The sequence below is a fragment of the Monodon monoceros genome, unplaced genomic scaffold (assembly GCF_005190385.1).
Source record: "Monodon monoceros isolate NGI ecotype Baffin Bay Population unplaced genomic scaffold, NGI_Narwhal_1 Super_Scaffold_11, whole genome shotgun sequence".
In the NCBI taxonomy this organism is placed as follows: Eukaryota; Metazoa; Chordata; class Mammalia; order Artiodactyla; family Monodontidae; genus Monodon; species Monodon monoceros.
In genome coordinates this window covers 85,528,480-85,546,381 of record NW_021703767.1, presented here as the reverse complement: position 1 = coordinate 85,546,381, position 17,902 = coordinate 85,528,480, and positions in this window count along the sequence as shown.

The window sequence follows — 17,902 nt, the reverse complement described above, 5'->3', positions numbered from 1 at the left end:
TTTTTGCATCTATATTTATTAGTGATATTGGCCTGTAATTTTCCTTTTTGTGTGTGATATCTTTGTTTGGTTTTGGGGGCAGGGTAATGCTGGCCATGTACAATGAGTTTGGATGCATTTCTTCCTCTGCAATTTTTTGGAGTAGTTTGAGGATAGGTGTTAACTGTTCTCCAAATGTTTGGTAAAATTCATCTGTGAAGTTATCTGGTCCTGGACTTTGTTGGGAGTTTTTTAAATTACTAATTCAACTTCATTACTGGTAATTGGTCTGTTCATATTTTCTATTTCTTCCTGGTTCAATCTTGGGAGATTGTACATTTCTAGGAATTCATCCATTTCTTCTAAGCTGTCCATTTTATTGGCATATAACTGTTCATAGTAATCTCATGAGCCTTTGTATTTCTGTGGTTTTGGCTGTAACTTCTCCTTTTTCATTTCTCATTTTATTGATTTGGGCCCTCTTTCATTTTTCTAGATGAGCTTAGATAGAAGTTTATCAATTTTGTTTATCTCTTCTTTTTTTTTTTTTTTGTGGTATGAGGGCCTCTCACTGTTGTGGCCTCTCCTGTTGCGGAGCACAGGCTCCGGACGCGCAGGCTCAGCGGCCATGGCTCACGGGGCCCAGCCGCTCTGCGGCATGTGGGATCTTCCTGGACCAGGGCATGAACCCGCGTCCCCTGCATTGGCAGGCAGACTCTCAACCACTGCGCCACCAGGGAAGCCCTATCTTTTCAATGAAACATCTCTTAATTTCATTCATTTTTTTCTCTTGTTTTATTAATCTCAATTTATTTCTGCTCTGATCTTTAGGATTTCTTTCCTTCTGCTAATTTGGGGTTTTGTTTGTTCTTTTTCTAGTTCCTTTAAAAAACGTTAGGGTTTTTTTCTTTGAGATTTTTTTCTTGTTTCCTGAGGTAGGCTTTTATGGTTACCTCTTAGAACTGCTTTGTTGCATTCCTTAGATTTTGGATCATTGTGTTTTTGTCTCCAGGTATTTTTTTATTTCTTCAGTGTTCCATTGGTTGTTCAGTGGCATATTGTTTAGCCTTCACATGTAGTAGTTTTTACAGCTTTTTTCTTGTAGTTGATTTCTAGTCCCATAGCATTATGGTCAGAAAAGATGCTTAGTATGATTTCAATTTTCTTAAATTTACTAAGACTTGTTTTGTGGCCTAGCATGTGATCTATCCTGGACAGTGATCCATGTGCACGTGAAAAGAATGTGTATTCTGCTGATTTTCGAGTGAATGTTCTATATATATCTATTAAGTCCATTTGATCTAATGTGTCATTTAAGGCCAGTGTTTCCTTATGGATTTTCTGTCTGGATGATCTGTCCATTGATGTAAGTGGGGCATTAAAGTCCCCTACTATTACTGTATTACTGTCAATTTCTCCCTTTATGTCTGTTAATAATTGCTTTATGTACTTAGGTGCTCCTATGTTGGGTGCATATACATTTACAATTGTTATATCTTCTTCTTAGATTGATCCCTTGATCATTATGTAATGTCCTTCTTTGTCCCTTGTTACAATCTTTGTTTTGAAGTCTATTTTGTATAAGGTAAGTGCTATCCAGCTTTCTTTTTATTTCCATTTGCATGGAAAACCTTTTTCGATCCCCTCATTTTCAGTCTGTGTGTGTCTCTAGATCCAAAGTGAATGTCTTTTAGGCAGCATATATATGGGTCTTGTTTTTGTATCCATTCACCCATTCTGTGTCTTTTGATTGGACCATTTAGTCCATTTACACTTAAAGCAATTATTGATAGGTATGGACTTACTGCCATTTTTAAAAATTGTTTTTGAGTTGTTTTTCTAGTTCTCTTTTGTTCCTTTCTTCTTCTTTTGCTCTGTTTCCTTATGATTTGATGACTATCTTTGGTGTTATGTTTGGATTACTTTCTCTTTCTTGTGTGCGTATCTGTCCTAGATTTTGGTTTGTGGTTACCATGATACATTTTTTTTTAACGTGATTATTTTATGTTGCTGATTTCTTAAGTTCAAACACATTTTAACAACCCTGCATTTTTACACCCCGCCACATTTACTGTTTTGACATCATATTTTATGTATTTTTATTTTGTGTATCCCTTAAATACTCATCAGGGATATTTTAATCTTCCTACTAGCTTTATAATTGGTTGATCTACTACCTTTACAGTATTACTGCCTTTACCAATGAAATTTTTTCTTTTGTAATTTTCACATTTACAGCTGTGGGCTTTTCTTCTTTGCTTAGAGAATTCCCTTTAACATTTCTTGTAAAGCTCAATTGGTGGTGCTGAACTCTCTTAGCTTTTACTTATCTGTAAAATTTTTGATCTCTCCATCAAATCTGAATGAAAGTCTTGCTGGGTAGAGTATTCTTGGTTGTATGTTTTTCCCTTTCATTACTTTTAGTATATCGTGCTACTCCCTTCTGGCCTGCAGAGTTTCTGCTGAAAAGTCAGCTGATAACCTTATGAGACTTCCCTTGTAAGTAACTTGTTGCTTTTCCCTTACTGATTTTAATGTTCTCTCTTTATCTTCAATTTTTGCCGCTTTAGTTACAGTAAATCCCCTGAATGAGTTATATTCCAAGAGCTCATTCATAAGTCCAGTTTATTTGTAAGTCCAACAAAGTTAGCTTAGGTACCAACTAACATAGTCGGCTATATACTGCTGCTTTTATGCTTGCTTCCGGACATCCTGGGCTTGAAATAAAGATACTGTACTACTGTACTCTCTACAGTACTGTACAGTAAAGTACACAAAACACAACCACTTGTAGAGGATGCATGCATGTGACAATGTACGCCAGACATATGAACTAACTTACATGATTGGACATGCAAACGCACGTTTGTATCTTTGAAAGTTTGCAACTTGAAGGTTCATATGTAGGGGACTTACTGTACAATGTGTCTTGGTGTGTTCTCCTTTGGGTTGATCCTATTTGGGACTCTCTGTGATTCATGGACCTGGATGTCTGTTTCCTTTCTCAGATTAGGGAATTTTTCAGCTATTATGTCTTTAATTATATTCTCTGCCCCTTTCTCTCTCTTCTCCTTCTGGGACCACTACAATGCAAATATTAGTGCACTTGATGTCCCAGAAGTCTCTTAATTGTCCTCATTTCTTTTTATTCTTTTTTCTGTTCAGCTTCAGTGATTCCCACTACTCTGTCTTCCAGCTCACGCATCCCTTCCTCTATATCATCTAATCTATTGTTGATTCCTTCTGGTGTATTTTTCACTTCACCTATTATATTCTTTATCAGTTTGGTTCTTTATATTTTCAAACTCTTTGTTAAAACTTCTAACTTCTCACTCTCTTCATCCATTTTTGTCCTGAGTTCTTTGAACATCATTATGATAATTACCTTGAACTCTTTATTGGGTAGATTGCTTATCTCCACTTCACTTAGGTCTTCTGGTGTTTTATCTTGTTCCTGCATTTGGTACGTAACCCTCTGTCACCTTATTTTGCCTAATTTGCTATATTTTAAATTAATTTTATTTATTTATCTATTTCTCTATTTATTTATTTTGGCTATGTTGGGTCTTTGTTGTTGCCTGCGGGCTTTCTCTAGTTGCAGCGAGCAGGGGCTACCCTTCATTGTGGTGTGTGGGCTTCTCGTTGTGGTGGCTTCAGGGGCTCAGTAGTTGTGGCTGGTGGACTCTAGAGCGCAGGCTTAGTAGTTGTGGTGCATGGGCTTAGTTGCTCTGCAGCATGTGGGATCTTCCCAGACCAGGGCTCAAACCCATGTACCCTGCTTTGGCAGGTGGATTCTTAACCACTGCACCACCAGGGAAGTCTGCTATTTTTATTTTGATGTATTTGGTTGGTTGGTTATATTTCCTGACCTTGGAGAAGTGGCCTTTTGTAGGAGACATCCTATATGTTCCAGCAACACACTTTTCTCTGGTCACCAGACCTGTGTGCTCTGGGGGTGTCCCTTATGTGGGCTTTGTGGGTACTTTTGTTATGGAGGGCTGACTACTGTGGCTGGCCTCTGGCCCAGTTGGTTGCCAAGCCCTGCCTGATGTGGAGGAGGCCAGCCTCTTGTGTTCTGGTCTAAGTCATGAGGCAGCTGGCTACAGAGCCCTTGGGGGTCCTGGGGCTAGTGCTGGTGGGCAGAGCCGTGTTCCAGGGTGGATGGTTTTGGGGCCAGGGGTCCCAGATATAGTGTCAGCCACTGGTGGGTGAATCTGGTTCCTAGCATGGCTGGCTGCAGCGTCTTTGGTGTCCTAAAGCTGGTGTCACCCTACTGGTATGTGGGGCTGGATCCCTGGGTGACTGGCTGAGTGGTCCAGGACATCTAGGAGCTGGTGCCAGCCTGTTGGTGGCTGAGCTGTGTCCTGACATTGCAGACTGTTGGACTGTAGTGGTTCTGGGGCTGGTGTCCACCTGCTGGAGGGCAGGTCGGGGCCCAAGGGATCCCTGGGCTGCTGCTTCCCCCTGGTGGATGAGGCTGGTCTTGGGGTTAGTGCTGGCCTACTGTTGGGCAGAGCCAGGTCCCAGGGTCCCTGGCTGCAGGGCCCAGGGGTCCCGTAGCTGGTATCAGCCTGCTGATGGGCAGGGCTAAGTACCTGTCTGCCTAGTTGCTTGGCCTGAGGTGTCCCAGTACTGGTGCTAACAGGCTGGTGGGAAGGGCCAGGTCCTGGTGCTAATACACTATAGGGAGGATTCCAAAATTGCGCTTGTTAGCGCCAGTGTCTTTGTGGTAGAATGAGCTTTCAGCAGTGACTGCCAATAGTGTCTATGTCCCCAAGGTGAGCTCCAATTGCCTGCTGCCTCTTTGGAGGCTTTCCAAATTCAGCACATGGGTCTTACTCAGGCTCCTTTCAAATTACTTCTTCTGCCCTGGGTCCTGGAGGGTGTGAGATTTTATGTGCGCCATTTAAGAGTGTGGTCTCTATTTCCTACAGCCCCCTGGACCTCCCAAAAATAAGCCCCATTGGCCTTCAAAGCCAAATATTCTGGGGGCTGCTCTTCCTGGTGCAGGACCCCTGGGCTGGGGAGATCAATGTGGGGCTTGAATTCCTTGCTTCATAGGGAGAACCTCTGCAGTTGTAATTACTCTCCCATTTGTGGGTTGCCCACCCCACGGTATGGGTCTGGATCATACCATGTCTCTGCCCCTCCTACCTGTCTTGTTGTAGTTCCATCTTTATCTTTAGTTGTAGATCTTTTCTTCTAGTCTTCTGATATTTCTCATCAAGAGTTGCTCTATAAGGGAAGTTTATAGCTATACAAGCCTACCTCAAGAAACAAGAAAAATCTCAAATAAACAATCTAACCTTATACCTAAAGGAACTAGAGAAAGATTCTATAAACAAATCCCAAAGTTAGCAGAAGGAAAGAAATCATAAAGATCAGAGCAGAAATAAATGAAATAGAAACAAAGAAAACAATAGCAAAGATCAATAAAACTAAAATCTGGTTCTTTGAGATGATAAAAAAAATTTGATAAGCCATTAGCCAGACTCATCAAGAAAAAGAGGGAGAGGACTCAAATCAATAAAATTAGAAATGAAAAAGGAGAAGTTACAACAGACACTGAAGAAATACAAAGCATCCTAAGAGACTACTACAAGCAACTCTATGCCAGTAAAATGAACAACCTGGAAGAAATGGGCAAATTCTTAGAAAGGTATAACCTTCCAAGACTGAACCAGGAAGAAAATATGAACATATCAATCACAAGTAATGAAATTGAAACTGTGATTAAAAGTCCTCCAACAAACAAAAGCCCAGGACCAGATGGCTTCACAGTTGAATTCTATCAAACATTTAGAGAAGAGCCAACACCCATCCTTCTGAAACTCTTCCAAAAAATTGCAGAGGAAGGAACACTCCCAAACTCATTCTGTGAGGCCACCATCACCCTGATACCCAAACCAGACAAAGATACTACAAAAAAAATTACAGACCAATATCACTGATGAATATAGATGCAAAAATCCTCAACAGAATACTAGCAAACAGAAGCCAACAACACATTAAAAGGATCATACACCATGATCAAGTGGGATTTATCCCAGGGATGCAAGGATTCTTCAGTATACGCAGATCAATCAATGTGATGCCCGATATTAACAAATTGAAGAATAAAAACCATATGATCATCTCAATAGATGCAGAAAAAGCTTTTGACAAAATTCAACACCAATTTATGGTAAAAGCTCTCCAGAAAGTGGGCATAGAGGGAACCTACCTCAACATAATAAAGGCCATATACGACAAACCCACAGCAAACATCATTCTCAATGGTGAAAAACTGAAAGCATTTCCTCTAAGATCAGGAACAAGACAAGGATGTCCACTCTCACCACTATTATTCAACATAGTTCTGGAAGTCCTAACCATGGCAATCAGAGAAGAGAAAGAAATAAAAGGAATACAAATTGGAAAAGAAGCAGTAAAACTGTTCACTGTTTGCAGATGACATGATGCTATACATAGAGAATCCTAAAAATGCCACCAGAAAACTACAGCTAATCAATGAATGTGGTAAAGTTGCAGGATACAAAATTAATGCACAGAAATCTCTTGCATTCCTATACACTGATGATGAAAACTCTGAAAGATAAATTAAGGAAACACTCCTTACCATTGCAACAAAAAGAATAAAATACCTAGGAATAAACCTACCTAGGGAGACAAAAGACCTGTATGCAGAAAACTATAAGACACTGATGAAAGAAATTAAAGATGATACCAACAGATGGAGAGATATACCATGTTCTTGGATTGGAAGAATCAATATTGTTAAAATGACTATACTACCCAAAGCAATCTACAGATTCAGTGCAATCCCTATCAAATTACCAATGGCATTTTTACGGAACTAGAACAAAAAATCTTAAAATTTGTATGGAGACACAAAAGACCCCATTTTTTCCTTGAGGGAAAAAAACGGAGCAGGAGGAATCAGACTCCCTGACCTCAGACTATACTACAAAGCTACATTAATCAAGATAATATGATACTGGCACAAAAACAGAAACGTAGATCAATGGAACAAGATAGAAAACCCAGCAATAAACCCACACACCTATGGTCAACTAATCTATGACAGAGGAGGCAAGGATATACAATGGAGAAGAGACAGTCTCTTCAATAAGTGGTGCTGGGAAAACTGGACAGCTACATGTAAAAGAATGAAATTAGAACACTCCCTAACACCATACACAAACTCAAAATGGATTAGAGACCTAAATATAAGACCGGACACTATCAAACTCTTAGAGGAAAACATAGGAAGAACACTCTTTGACATAAATCACAGCAAGATATTTTTTGATCCACCTCCTACAGTAATGGAAACAAGAACAATAAAACTGGGCTTCCCTGGTGGTGCAGTGGTTGGGAGTCTGCCTGCTGATGCAGGGGACGCGGGTTTGTGCCCTGGTCCAGGAGGATCCCCCGTGCCACGGACCGGCTGGGCCTTTGGGCCGTGGCCGCTGGGCCTGCACCTCTGGAGCCTGTGCTCTGCAACGGGAGAGGCCACAGCAGTGAGAGGCCCGCGTACCACACACACACACACACACACACAAAAATCTAAATGGGACCTAATGAAACTTCAAAGCTTTTGCACAGCAAAGGAAACCATAAACAAGACGAGAAGACAACCCTTAGAATGGGAGAAAATATTTGCAAATGAATCAACGGACGAAGGATTAATCTCCAAAATATATAAACAGCTCCTGCAGCTCAATATTAAAGAAGCAAACAACCCAATCCAAAAATGGGCAGAAGACCTAAATAGACATTTCTCCAAAGAAGACACACAGATGGCCAAGAAGCACACGAAAAGCTGCTTAATATCACTAATTATTAGAGAAATGCAAAACAAAACTACAATGAGGTATCACCTCACAGCAGTTAGAATGGGCATCATCAGAAAATCTACAAACAACAAATGCTGGAGATGGTGTGGAGAAAAGGGAACCCTCTTGCACTGTTGGTGGGAATGTGGATTGATACAGCCACTATGGAGAACAGTATGGAGGTTCCTTAAAAAACCAAAAATAGAATTACCATATAAACCAGCAATCCCACTACTGGGCATATACCCAGAGAAAACCATAATTCAAAAAGACACATGCACCGCAATGTTCATTGCAGCACTATTTACAATAGCCAGGTCATGGAAGCAACCTAAATGCCCATCGATAGACGAATGGGTAAAGAAGAAGTGGTATATATATACAATGGAATATCACTCAGCCATAAAAAGGAACGAAATTGGGTCATTTGTTGAGACGTGGATGGATCTCGAGACTTTCATACAGAGTGAAGTAAGTCAGAAAGAGAAAAACAAATATCGTATATTAACGCATGTATGCGGAACCTAGAAAAATGGTACAGATGAACCGGTTTGCAGGGCAGAATTTAAGACAAAGATGTAGAGAACAAACGTATGGACACCAAGGCGGGGAAGCTGCGGGGGGGTGGATATGGTGGTGTGATGAATTGGGCGATTGGGATTGACATGTATACACTGATGTGTTTAAAATTGATGACTAATAAGAACCTGCTGTATAAAAAAATAAATAAAATTAAATTAAAAAATTAAAAAAACAGCTAATACTAAACTTTCTTTGGATTATTTGTATGGAAATATGTTTATATACGTTTCAGACATTACATGAAATTCCTAAAAATCTTATATGTTCTGGCATACTGTTTTAAATCATAATTCTAGTTATTATTTTTAAATATGTATCTCAGAAATAACTAAATTTCCTTGTCAATTGCATTATTATGAACTTTCATCAGATCTTTAGCCGTGGTCACTTTTAAGTCTTTTGTCACTTACAGACAGTTCTGGGTGTACTCTGATGGTTTTGCAAAAATGTTCCTATAAAAGGGTTTCATCTTCAAAGAATGCATGGAAAAGACTCTGACAAGTACAGGTTTCTGGTAACTGACTATACTGCTGAACTGAATGAATAAGCATTTTCAGAAATCTAATGGAAAACTGATGAAGTCATAAAAGTGCTAACAAAAGATCAAGATAAAAAAAAATTAATTACATGCGACTGAGTGAACTGATGAGGATGATTATAATTTTTGTGACTTTCTGTTTGAATAAAAAAAAAGGATTTCTTAGTAATAAAACATTAAAAAATTTTAAAAAAATAAGAAAGAGTCATGTACCACAATGTTCGTTGTAGCTCTATTTACAATAGCCAGGACATGGAAGCAACCTAAGTGTACATCAACAGATGAATGGATAAAGAAGATGTGGCACATATATACAACGGAATGTTACTCAGCCATAAAAAGGAACGAAATTGAGTTATTTGTAGTGAGGTGGATGGACCTAGAGACTGTCATACAGAGTGAAGTACATCAGAAAGAGAAAAACAAATACCGTATGCTAACACATATATATGGAATCTAAAAGAAAAAAAATGGTTCTGCAGAACCTAGGGGAAGGACAAGAATAAAGACGCAGACGTAGAGAATGGGCTTGAGGACACGGGGAGGGGGAAGGGTAAGCTGGGACGAAGTGAGAGTGGCATGGACATATATACACTACCAAATGTAAAATAGATAGCTAGTAGGAAGCAGCCGTATAGCACAGGGAGATCAGCTGGGTGCTTTGTGACCACCTAGAGGGGTGGGATAGGGAGGGTGGGATAGGGAGGGTGGGAGGGAGACACAGAGGGAGGAGATATGGGGATATATGTATACGTATAGCTGATTCACTTTGTTATAAAGCAGAAGTTAACACTCCATTGTAAAGCAATTATACTCCAATAAAGATGTTTAAAAAAAAGAATATATATATTTAAATAACAATGAAAGCATTCTTTAAAATATGTCATTGAGTTGTTATAGTTGCACAGTGTAAAGGGGTTGTGTGTACATATCATATTTCGTATGAACATGTAGGCTATGGCCACTTAATAGTCCAAGAAAATTTGTTTGTATGTATGTAAAAAATAAAATAAAAAAAGTCTAAAAAAAAAGAGCTGCTCTATAAATAGTTGTAATTTTACTGTGCCTGTGGAGGAGGTGAGCCTAGGATCTTCCTATTCCACCATCTTGGACACTGGGTTACACTTTTAAAAAAAATAGAGATAAGGAGTGTGGTTTCTAAGAGAGCAGTTTTCTATTACACACAGATATTATATAAAAATTCCTATTCTCTAAACACAGGTGCCTCAAAGGCAAGGCTGCCAGTGTAGTTGCTCAGTTTATTTAGTGTATAAAGGTTCTTGACCAAGGGACAAGGAAGGGGCACCTTTTTATTCACTTCAAAGGGCCTTCTTCTAGTTGGTCTTTCCGGAGGTGGACATTTTAAAAAAATTTTACTGAAGTATAATTTATTTACAATGTTGTGTTGACTTCTGCTATACAGCAAAGTGATTCAGTTATACATATATATATATATATATATATATATATATTCTTTTTCATGTTCTTTTCCCTTATGGTTTATCACAGGATATTTAATATAGTTCCCTGTGCTATACAGTAGGACTTTGTTGTTTATCCATCTTATATATAGTAGTTTGCAGCTGCTAATCCCAAGTCCCCTACCCCACTTCCCTCTCGGCAACCACAAGTCTGTTCTCTATATCTGTGAGTCTGTTTCTGTTTCGTAGATATGTTCATTTGTGTCAAATTTTAGATTCCACATATAAGTGATATTGTATGGTATTTGTCTTTCTCTTTTTGACTTACTTCACTTAGTATGATAACCTCTAGGTCCATCCACGTTGCTGCAAATAGCATTATTTCATTATTTTTTATGGCTGAGTAATATTCCATCGTGTGTGTGTGAGTGCGTATGTGTATGTATGTATATATATATATCACATCTTCTTTATCCATTCATCTGTTGATGGAAATTTAGGTTGTTTCCACGTCTTGGCTACTGGAAATAGTGCTGCTGTGAACATAAGGGTGCATGTATCTTTTCAGGTTACAGTTTTGTCTGGATATATGCCCAGGAGTGGGATTACCGGATCATATGGCAACTCTGTTTTTAGCTTTTTGAGGAACAGAGGGGAACATTTTTTTAAACGGTCTGCCCAGAGGGTGGCATCTCTTCCTAATTCTCACAAAGTACCTTAGATGCAGTCCCACTGCAAGATCAGCCCTGAACTAAAGGTCAGAAGAAACAAGATGTAAACAATGGCTCGTCCCCTGGCACATAAAGATTTGGAGAAGTTATTGGAAAAGCATAGGTTGGATAAAGCAATGTTAAAAAAGTATATACCTCAGAGGAATTGTAGGAGGAACTGATATTATTTAACTTGGAGAGGAGAAGAGAGCACATATTAAAAGATGTTTAAAAAAAAGAAAAAGATGAACTCTTTCAAAGAATAGAATGACTTGTTGCTCTCTAATTTCACCCCAAAGGGATCAATAGTGCTTTACTGAAGAAACAGAATCACTTCCTGGCAATGAAGACTATCAACATTAGAGGTTGTGGCATATCCTTTTCAAGAGACTTTATAAAATTGGGTGTATGCCCATCTGGAAAGAGTGTTAGTTGATTCTCCCTTTAGGTATTATAGGGTTAACTAAACGTTTCTAAATATAAAAGTTTTGTAGTTGTTGTTCATTTTGGTGAAAAGGAAGTATGGGAAGCTCTTGACTTTCGTAGAGGCTGAGTTCTAGACTTCTTCTCCAGTGGGAAGATTTCTAAGTGCCCAGAATTGCCGTGCAGAGATGCTGAGAGCCATGGGTCCAGGAATTAGGAGATCATTTGTGCTAGTACAAATATCTCTCTTTGCAAAAATGTTTTAGGCTTTTTCCCTTCTGTTCCCTTACCTTTCTTTTCCTGTAGTCAAAAACTAGTTTTTTCTGATAAAGTCTCATTTGCTTGAAAGTTTAATAAGTAGTGACTACTGTTATTATCATGTGAATTTCCTGCTCTGGGCGTACAGTGTTCTTCTCTGTTTCCAGAATATGCTTTTTACCTTTTCTTTCATTCATTCTTGCATTCATTCAACAAATATTTACTATGTATCATAATGTGCTGGTCATTGAGGATTAAATGGTTAATTAGATATGACCCCTACACTCAAGAATTTCACATTTCACAGGCAAGCAAAAAAAAAAAAAACCAACTGTTTCCTAGATCAGATGCTCATATCTTAAAATGGCTTCCTGCGTCTGTCAAATAGTGAGATTCTATCTAGTGCACCACCCCCAGACACTGACTTTGTTTTACACATATGACATTTTCAGTTATTACTTTATGTACACAGTTTATGTGTAGGTATGCACATGTATATATACATCTTGAGTGTGTATATATACATACATACACGGTGTGCATATTGCTATCATCTATCCACCTCTATCTAATCTATCTTGTCTCCAACTAAATTTTAAGCTAAATAATAACTAATATTTTATTGGTAATTTACTAGATGTTTGATGGTGTGCTAAGTGCTTTACATATAATCATGTTATTTATTCCTCATCGCAATCTCTATGAGTGTTGGTACAGTTATGATCCCCATTTGCATATGAAAAACTGAGCACTGAGAGGTTAGGTAACTTGCCCAAGATTATAGAGGTAATAAGCTGCAAAGCCAGGACTTGAACCCAGAAGTCTGACTTTGGGGCTACAAAGAACTTTAGCTTATAATATCCCACCTGATCCCTGTAGGAGGTCTATCTAACGGGCAGAGATTTTGTTTTCATTATAGAGATGAAGACCTTCATGGTTTGTTGACTGAGGGATATTGTTTTAAGGATTTTACTTCTGCAAGGACAAAATAGTTGATACTTGCTGGTAATATTTAGGGTGTATAGCAATTTAAATGTTAGTTGTGAGAGTTTAGTTGCTGCTAAATACATCTGGAGCATTAGGAGACCAGCAGTAAGATGACACCTTGAAGGCTTGCAACTTTAGATGCTCTCTCAGAACAGTCTATGGTTATTTAATCCTAACCCCAAGTATGAAGACCACCTGCCTAAGGGGAGAATTTAGGGGGCAGATTTGCTTATATCAGAACATGACAATGCTCAATTCATAAACTTTGCTTTTGCTAAGTTGATTTTCCTTTCAGTTCTTGTAGCTTTTGATAAATACTTATCAAATGTTGAAACACTTGCTATCCTTCCAGTTAATCCAGATTTGAGACTTCTGACTCATTCCTAGACTTTCTTTTCCCTTCCCATCTCATTCAAATCCCTCCCAATCCCTATAGCTACTTCCTTTGTAAAAGATCTTGAGTTCCTTAGTACCCAGTTCTATCACTAAGTTTGTTTTCAGTGTGTTATGCATGCTTATAAGTAATGAAGAGAAAATACAAAATGAAGACTTTCATTAATATAGATGACAGAATGGTGGAGAACTGTTTTCCTTTATTTAAAAAATCTTGATATTATGAAAATTTTATGTAGTACATACTAATTTTAGAATAATATCACTTGAAATTATATGTTAATAGTATTTGTATAAAACAGTTTAAATCAGACTGCCTTACACTTAGCTGATGCTATTTACCTGGGACAAAAAAAATGAAGCAATCCTATTGTTAACAGCAAATCATTAGCTGAAAAGAGTGCTCTAGAGAATGAGACCTTGGATAAATGAGATTTTACTTTATGTTTATGTACCCCAAGTTTCTGAAGTAAGAATTAGAAGGTAGATCCTTGGCAATATATAGCACAGCTCCTTCCCCACCACCTGCTACAGTGTCTCTTACATCTTGAAAAGGGTGGTGGTATAGACTCAGTAGTGCCCCCCACTCCAGATTTGTGTGTTGAAGTCCTAACTGCCAGCATCTCCGAATGTGATTGTATTTGGAGATAGGGCCATTAAAGAAGTTATTAAGTTAAAATGAGGCCATTAGAGTGGGTCCTTATCCAATCTGACTGGTATCTTCATAAGAAGAGGAGACTGAGACATACAGAGGCACACTAGGGTTGCGCGTGCATAGAGGAATGACCATGTAAGGACACAGCAGGAAGAGGGCCATCTGCAAACCAAGGAAAGAGGCCTCAGAAGAAACCAATCCTGCTGACACCTTGATTTTGGACCTCCAGCTCCCGAAACTGTGAGAAAATAAATTTCTGTTGTTTAAGCCACCCAGTCTGTGGTACTTTATTATGATAGCCCTAGTAAGCCAATGGAAACTAAAACTCTGGCCTTTGTTTCAACTTCTCCAGTGACAGAAAACTTTTGACTTCTCTAAGCCACCCAGTTTTATATTTGGCCTATGTTAATTATTTTGTAGATCTTCCTAATATTGAGCTAAAATTTTCTATCTTATAACTTCTCTAATTCTGACCTCTAGAGTCACATCAAATCTGTTTTTTTTTTTTTTTTACAAATGACGTTTCTCAAATATCTGAAGGTAATTATTTCCCTAATATGACCTGTTTTTTCCAGAAACATTCCCTACCCCCAATTCCTTTCACTGTCTTCATATGCTGTTGTTTTCAAGCCCTGTCTTTATGATGATCATATTCTTTTCAATCTTATAAATATTCCTTTTGAGGACACATTGAAAAAGTTTCCAGGTGGAATATTTTGATCACTGATGGCCAAACAGGCCTATTTCTTTTAGGGAGGATGAAGTTTATGGTGAAAAAGGGAACCAGCAATTTGAATCATCTTTTTTTCCTTAGATGTATAAAACGGAGGAGTAATCACACATTTAAAGTAGAAACATGGAGAAGTAGCACCATGACTCCTTACTACCAGGCAAAACTATCATTGTGTGCTTGTAGACAGAAAACTACTATTCTCTACCATATGTAGTTTGAATTTAAATTGTATTTAAGGACAATTAACATATTTGATGATGTATTTAATATTAAAACTAATGTTTTTGCAAAAAACTTAAAATTATATATAATTTTAGAAGTAATTCTAATAACCATAATATGAATTTGGACTTTTTGTCATTTTTGAGGATTCACTCATTTTAAAATATTTATTTATTTATTTATCATTGAAGTATAATTGTCCTATAACACTGTTCCAGTGTACAACATAGTGATTCAATATTTCAATATTTGCAAAATGATCACAAAGGTAACTCTAGTTACCATCTGTTACCATACAAAGTTATTACAATGTTATTGACTATATTCCCCATGCTATGCATTTCATCCCTGTGACTCACTTAGTTTATAACTGGAAGTTTGTACCTCTTAATCTTTCTCACCCATTTCACTCCTTGCCCCACCCATCTGCCCTCTGGGAACCACCTGTTTGTTCACTGTATCTTTGAATCTGTTTCTGTTTCCAACAAATGTTTATGCAATAACTATCATATGGAAGGGTTAGTTCAGGAAAAAGTTTAAAAACCACTTGTATCTGTGTGACTAGTCAACAGTTCAGTCAGATTGTTGAGCATGCTACATTTATAGTGTTTGCATCTCCTTTAAAAATAGAAACACAATAGTGTATTTTATTTATTTACTTATTTATTTAACATCTTTATTGGAGTATAATTGCTTCACAGTGGTGTGTTAGTTTCTACTGTATAACAAAGTGAATCAGCTATACATATACATATATCCCCATATCCCCTCCCTCTTGCGTCTCCCTCCCACCCCTCCCTATCCCACCCCTCTAGGTGGTCACAGAGCACCGAGCTGAACTCCCTGTGCTATATGGCTGCTTCCCACTAGCTATCTATTTTACATTTGGTAGTGTATATATGTTCATGCCACTCTCTCACTTCGTCCCAGCTTACCCTTCCCTCTCCCCTTGTCCTCAAGTCCATTTTCAAAGTCTGCATCTTTATTCTGGTCCTGCCCCTAGTTCTTCAGAGCCTTTTTTTTTTTTTTCAGATTCCATATATATGTGTTAGCATACGGTATTTGTTTTTCTCTTTCGGACTTACTTTACTCTGTATGACAGTCTCTAGGTCCACCCACCTCACTACAAATACCTCAATTTGGTTTTTTTTATGGCTGAGTAATATTCCATTGTATATATGTGCCACATCTTCTTTATCCATTCATCTGTTGATAGACACTTAGGTGGCTTCCACATCCTGGCTATTGTAAATAGTGCTGCAGTGAACATTGTGCTACATGACTCTTTTTGAATTATGGTTTTCTCAGGGTATATGCCCAGTAGTGGGATTGCTGGGTCGTATGGTAGTTCTATTCTTAGTTTTTAAAGGAACCTCCATACTGTTCTCCATAGTGGCTGTATCAGTTTACATTCCTAACAACAGTGCAAGACGGTTCCCTTTTCTCCACACCCTCTCCAGCATTTACTGTTTGTAGATTTTTGTTGATGGCCATTCTGACTGGTGTGAGGTGATGCCTCATTGTAGTTTTGATTTGCATTTCTCTAATGATTAGTGATGTTGAGCATCCTCTCATGTGTTTGTTGGCCATCTGTATATCTTCTTTGGAGAAATGTCTATTTAGGTCTTCTGCCCATTTTTGGATGGGGTTGTTCGTTTTTTTGTTATTGAGCTGCATGAGCTGCTTATAAATTTTGGAGATTAATCCTTTGTCAGTTGCTTCATTTGCAAATATTTTCTCCCATTCTGAGGGTTGTCTTTTGGTATTGTTTATGGTTTCCTTTGCTGTGCAAAAGCTTTTAAGTTTCATTAGGTCCCATTTGTTTATCTTTGTTTTCACCTCCATATCTCTAGAAGGTGAGTCAAAAAGGATCTTGCTGTGATTTATGTCATAGAGTGTTCTGCCTATGTTTTCTTCTAAGAGTTTTATAGTGTCTGGCCTTACATTTAGGTCTTTAGTCCATTTTGAGTTTATTTTTGTGTATGGTGTTAGGGAGTGTTCTAATTTCATTCTTTTGCATGTAGCTGTCCAGTTTTACTAGCACCACTTATTGAAAAGGCTGTCTTTTCTCCATTGTATATTCTTGTCTCCTTTATCAAAGATAAGGTGAACATATGTACATGGGTTTATCTCTGGGCTTTCCTGTTACATTGATCTATCTTTCTGTTTTTGTGCCAGTACCATACTCTCTTGATTACTGTAGCTTTGTAGTATAGTCTGAAGTCAGGGAGCATGATTCCTCCAGCTCCATTTTTCGTTCTCAAGATTGCTTTGGCTATTTGGGATCTTTGTGTTTCCATACACATTGTGAAATATCTTTTTCTAGTTCTGTGGAAAATGCCATTGGCAGTTTGATAGAGATTGCATTGAATCTGTAGATTGCTTTGGGTAGTAGAGTCATTTTCACAATGTTGATTCTTCCAATCCAAGAACATGATATATCTCTCCATCTATTTGTATCATCTTTAATTTCTTTCATCAGTGTCTTATAGTTTTCTGCATACAGGTCTTTTGCCTCCTTAGGTAGGTTTATTCCTAGGTATTTTATGCTTTTTGTTGCAATGGTAAATGGGAGTGTTTCCTTAATTTCTCTTTGAGATTTTTCATCATTAGTGTATAGGAATGCAAGAGATTTCTGTCATTAATTTTGTATCCTGCTACTTTACCAAATTCATTGATTAGCTCTAGTAGTTTTCTGGTGGCATTTTTAGGATTCTCTATGTATAGTATCATGTCATCTGCAAACAGTGACAGTTTTACTTCTTTTCCAATTTGCATTCCTTTTATTTCTTTTTTTTCTCTGATTGCTGTGGCTAAAACTTCCAAAATTATGTTGAATAATAGTGGTGAGAGTGGGCAGCCTTGTCTTGTTCCTGATCTTAGTGGAAATGGTTTCAGTTTTTCACCATTGAGAATGATGTTGGCTGTGGGTTTGTCATATGTGGCCTTTATTATGTTGAGATAAGTTCCCTCGCTGCCTACTTTCCAGAGGGTTTTTATCATCAACGGGTGTTGAATTTTGTCGAAAGCTTTTTCTGCATCTATTGAAATGATCATATGTTTTTTCTCCTTCAATTTGTTGATGTGGTGTATCACATTGATTGATTTGTGTGTATTGAAGAATCCTTGCATTCCTGGGATAAACCCCACTTGATCATGGTGT